At 32.5% G+C, this 5,878-nt stretch overlaps 1 long non-coding RNA gene across 2 annotated transcripts; it reads right to left on the reverse strand.

The window, feature by feature from the left end:
* Positions 1-39: 39 nt before the first annotated feature.
* Positions 40-5,867, reverse strand: LOC109590288 (uncharacterized). 2 transcript variants are annotated; one of them, XR_002189246.1, is made up of 11 exons: positions 5,830-5,867; positions 4,580-4,655; positions 2,483-2,539; positions 2,382-2,438; positions 2,282-2,338; positions 1,226-1,263; positions 1,098-1,172; positions 436-509; positions 269-379; positions 117-227; positions 40-75 (listed from the first exon to the last, which is right to left on the reverse strand). It is a non-coding gene; the product is annotated as an uncharacterized LOC109590288 (long non-coding RNA). The 2 variants fall into 2 exon arrangements; XR_002189247.1 differs by lacking the exons at positions 269-379; positions 2,483-2,539.
* Positions 5,868-5,878: the final 11 nt, after the last annotated feature.

The raw sequence follows: 5,878 nt of genomic DNA on the forward strand, positions 1-5,878 counted from the left end.
CAGTCAAAAAATTATAGCTACATGAACATGATATCAACTAACTTTAACACAAGCATCCGTGACAACAAGACGCACCTAAAAGTGTTCAAATTAAGTTGTTAGTACTTGTACTTTACTGTAAATATCAATAAATGACTTTAAAATACACAAATCCTGATATACAAGGGAGTGGTGACCCTGTCCCGTCCAACAAAGATCAGGAACTGGTTCGTCACTACAAGACGCACCTAAAAGTGTTCAAATTAAGTAGGTAATACTTGTACTTTACGGTATATATCCATTAATCCCATTAAAATACACAAATCCAGATATACAAGGGAGTGGTGACCCTGTCCCGTCCAACAAAGATCAGGAACTGGTCTGTCACTACAAGACGCACCTAAAAGTGTTCAAATTTACTAGTACTTTATCGTAAATATCAATAAATGACTTTACCGTTTTAGGTTGTAGACATTGATCCATTCAGTTACTCCTGGCTCACAAGGATGAATTACAATAGCATCATATATCTACATGTACACACAGTATGTTATACAGTTGTATCAATTAAAGATGAAAAATTACTTAATGATCATGTACATGTACATTGTACATCATGTAAATGCAAATTTCTGGAATTCAAGAAACAAATTACATACCGTACATTTGAAATGAAGAACTACACATCCTGTATGCACATGTACATGTACATAGGTATCAAGCAGGCTTAAATAATTATTTGAGTGTGGTCAAATGCTTAAATAGTACTACAATAGAGTACTCGTACTCATACTCAATACAATTTGCAAAAATGAGGGACTTGTACTTGTACTCATTTTAAAATTTTAACAGGTACATGTAATGTACTTAAATACTTCTTAGAGTACATGTACTTTGCCCCAAGCCAGGTAGCAAGTAGAAATTTAGGCAAAAAAATTTTACCAATAAACCAAACCTTAACTTAAGATGTTGGCATGGTAAAACATTTGTAAAAAATTATTAATTTCCGAACCTTCATTTTTAAAAAGCAACTTGCCCAAATTATCTATTCCAATCTACATGCATCTACTATGTACGACATACATGTTACATGTAGCTACACAATATATCATCATTACCTGCCACGAGTCTCTGTGAACAACAAGAGCTAGTAAGAAGTCTGCAATTAAGTCAATGAGAATGGACTGGAAGACCTAAATAGATCAGTCAACTCCTTTATCTCAATAATAGTGTGAATCAATCATACCTTTAATGTACCATCAACTGTAACGGCTATCTCTGCATCTGTAATGTGAGTAAGAAAGAGGAGACAAAAGTGTTAAAAGTGTAAAAACAAACCCAATTTATGGCCTATTAATATTAAATTAGTGTCATGTCTTCAGAAGAATTACTGTACGTGTTATCATTTTGAAAAATGTGATGTAGTATTAACACAACATACAAAACTACATATTACATGTACATATATGTCTTGGTGTAGCCATTGACAAAAGGTCTCAGAAAAGCTGATAAACATAATTGTAGTCTGATCAAAATTACATGAATGCAGTAGAAAATAGACAAAAAATATTAAAAGTACTAATTATTAAATTGGGTACCTCTAACCACAGAATAGAGGCCCAACATGTACATGTATGTCTGTCTGTCAGCAGTTAATCAACAGAACAGGTGACTGTATAAAACGTGCATTGTTTTACAAGTATACACTACAAACAATGTTGGCTACACAATTAATCACATTAAAAATTTCATAGATGTACATGTGTATAGCAAATAAATTATAATAATTGCAAATAACAATTTCACTTTTTTGTTATAAAAAAATAATAATAGATTGCACACACTCTTAGGAAAACCTCAGACATTGAGTTGAGGTTGTACAAATTAACATTACAGTCATTTAGTTTATCATTACTAGCTTTCAAATAAGAATAAGACATGAACAAGAAAAACACACAAAAAGACAGAAATAAAACAGAGAGCATTCATGAAGGTGAGAGATAAGGGCCCTGGGTAGACCTTATCTTGCAAAATAAAGGGCAACTATTGCTATAGAACTTCGCAGTTTCATGAGATGGCAAAGTATAGTGTACCTAGATAAAACAAGTGCCACAAAATGGGTGGTGCCAATCATTAATAGAACTTTTACTCAGTAAGCTTAAACTTTAAATGTAACAATTTTCTGAAACACACACACTCTCTTTTGCCCTGATATTATTTTGAGCTATTGGTACTAGCTGCATACTTCATTCTACACAGCTCGAGACATACACTTACTCACTGCTAGCATAAAAGAACTTACTATTACGTGTAGCTGTTTCTCTTCTTACAGCTCTAGTATCACCATCAGTTGCTTCTCCTAGTAACAATAGATACACTTACTGCTAGCGTAAAGAACTTACTATTACGTGTAGCTGTTCCTCTTCTTACAGCTCTAGTATCACCATCAGTTACTTCTCCTAGTAACAATAGATACACTTACTGCTAGCATAAAAGAACTCACTATTATGTGTAGCTGTTCCTCTTCCTACAGGTCTTGTCTCACCATCAGTTGCTTCTCCTAGTAACAATAGATACAGTTGTAGTGAACTCATGACATCACATCTCATGCATATTCTTGATATCTCTTAATATATATTGCATGTTGTGTTTTAAAATTGATCAGTGTTTGGGTGTCAAGTCAACTCGAGGTAAATGTGAGCGCTCTATGGCAAGCAGCATATCTGCTTCCCTATCACTAGCTGCAACACACATATACTCATACGCTAAATTGGTGACCCGGACGGCCCTGTCCACTCACTGCTGCTAAAAAAGTGTGCTAAAAAAGTAATTTTTGCTGCTAAAAAAGTAATTTTTGCTGCTAAAAAAGTAACAAAACGCAAACCTAAAGCAGTAAAGACAATAGCCAATTATTTATGACCATGTGGATGTTACTATTAAAATAACAAAATTTGTAGTTCGTATCGCCAGATAGTTAAGATAAATCTGTGAATTAAAAGTACAAAAATAAACCCAATTTAAGCACTATTAATATTAATTTGATCAAAGAATATGTTGTAATGTCTTACAAGAGTTACTAAATGTCATTTTATAATTATGTAATGTAGTAAATTTACAATTAACCTAATAAACTATATACTATATCTTGGTATAGTCATTGACAAAAGGTCTCAGAAAGCTCAAAAACTAAAACTATCCAAATTGTAAACTAATTTTCAAAAATGAAAATTACATGAATGTATTAGAACAAAGCCACAAAATATTAAAGAGTACAAATTTTTACGTTGAGTACTCTCTAACTACAGTAGTGGCCCTACTTGTACATGTATGCCTGAACACATTAATTAACTCATGCAAAAGAAGTGGTGACTGCGTAAAACATGTATTGTTTCACAAGTATACACTTTCAGTCAGAGATTGACTACACAATACGGATCTGATTTATCACAGCAATTTACATTAAAAATTAAATATAACATGAATTAATAATTGCATAGTATTAAGAAAACAATTTTTTGTGATAAAAATATTAATAATAGATGTGACAGTGCACACGATTTTAGAAAGACCTTAGACTTTGCTTTGACGTTTTAAAAATTAACATTACTTTTACTGCAATTGAGCAAAGCCCACTAAGACGAGAAAGATGTTGTCTGTACGGGGATAGGGTCGTCCAACTAATACTAAAGTTAAGTAGCCTAATCTTCATTAAAAGTGGGTGTGGTCACAAAGAATTAAAATGGCGGCTTTCAGCAAGTCTGGGCTTATTTGCAGCAAATGCTCAGCAAGATTAGACTAAACTGAGTCCAAATACTTCGCTAGCAGTAAGATGGGTCATAAAGCACAACAATAGAGTGGCTCAGGAGCTGAGCCCTTTAATGTTTTACATTCTTCTACTTTGGTTTATCATTACTAGCTTTTGAAAAAGAATAACACATAAAGCTCCAATTTCATAATAATTACTTGTTGATTTGTGCATAAAATAAGACCAAATGAGAGTTTAATTTTAGCTGATGAAAATTAAACAGACATAACACAGAAAGAACAAAAATACACAAAAAAGAAAGAGAGAAATAAAACAGATTAATGAACTATAAGGATTATATGAAGTCAAGGACTGTAGGAGAAGATATGTACATGTACATGTAACCAAACACTCATCTTTATTACAATGGTACATACAACACAATCACACAATGGTACATACAACGGTACTCTCAAACATCACACACATACCACCACATTTACAAAATACAGAAAAACAAAAAAAAAGCAAAAATTATTAATCATAAGTACAAGTCAACAACGAGAAATAAAAGGCAGTTATTAGAGTAGGCCACGTTAATGTAAAATGTACTAATTCAATATCAATCATCACAAAGTGTTGTCTGCTACAACATTTCTCTAAAGAATATTGTGTGCCACGACTGGTATCACCTGCATGTGTGTGTTACAGTAACTGTATTAAATGCAAGGTGTGAGAATGGCAGGAGTGTTATTAAAACTGAAAATAACTAACAATCTTGTACATGTACATGTAGAAGCAGAATCTATAAATGTACATGCATACTTTAATCATTACCAGTTACTACTAACTCACAGTTAATGATGACTTTGCACTGCTAAACGATTAGATGATGTAACATTCAAATAACTGGCAAGGAAATTTAGGCAACCTACAGTAGATAAGGGAGGAGCATAAGTGTACATGTTCAAATCAGAGTAGACTCAGAACAACTCATTTCCACCAAAATATGTCGCCATATAATGTGTATGGTAATAATAAATGTAAATTTTAGTTAAAATCGACTGACATGTAGGCTATTTCAAAGTTAACTATGTACATGTACAAGAATATTAAAGATAGGGTAATACAGATAGGATTTACCAGTATGAGTAGTGACAGCAAATAAATTGATCACTATTAGAAAAGGCTCTAGAATGATCTATTTATTCATGCAAGTTGCAAATGCAAGCCTGTGTCACTACATATTGTCATAATAGTGTTGAATAAAGTGAGAAGTATTGTATATAGTGTGAGTGCAAGTGCATGCCACTAAAATAAACTAAGTGTCATAGTGTGAATGAACAGCAAAATTTATTTCAGGCTAAATGAGATAAATTTCATCAAAATTATAATAATTAGAAAATGATGGATTCAACAAAGTTTGACTAAAAGGCATATTAAATGTATACATGTAGACACCATGGAATGCATGTGATTATTAAGTCACAGCTTAGGCAAGCCTTGTATGACTTGTTGGATTAATTCATTTATTTATTTTGAGCATTAGGGTGCATAGCATACACATGCAAGGTAAAAGATGTAGGACATGTACACTTAAGGGCGTGAGTGGAGGGAAAACAATTATATAATAGAATCAAGCTGACTTGTATCTGCAAAAGCATTGCACAGCTGAAAGCTGTACCATGCCATAGTCAGCCTTGTCCTTTAATTTATATCACACATAAAATTACATGCCATATTCAATAATTTTACTACGTAAAAATTAGATCACAAAATTTTGAAACCTAAATTTCTACCACATTAATTTCATACTATGGTGACGGCATTAACATAAATTTTTGAGTGTGCAATATTGGTACCTGTAATATCTGATACAGTAGTATGTATAACTATATACAAAGATCAAGTGTTTACAATAATTAGCTCAGGCTACTGATATTCGCATCATGTGTGAATTTGGGTGTTTACAAGTAGTTACACTTGGCATTGCTATTAATTTTTTCTTTTTCGAAACAATAATTATTTATAATTTATGAAGACAACATATGAACAAGATAATTTTGGTAATTAACCATTGGCAATAGTTAGCCAAATACACTTACTGTCTGATCATAAGAGACTTGCTTCTCAGTGATATACCTCACGTTTTTT

This window comes from Amphimedon queenslandica, unplaced genomic scaffold (assembly GCF_000090795.2).
Source record: "Amphimedon queenslandica unplaced genomic scaffold, v1.1 AMPQUscaffold_10250_Cont17301, whole genome shotgun sequence".
NCBI lineage: Eukaryota > Metazoa > Porifera > Demospongiae > Haplosclerida > Niphatidae > Amphimedon > Amphimedon queenslandica.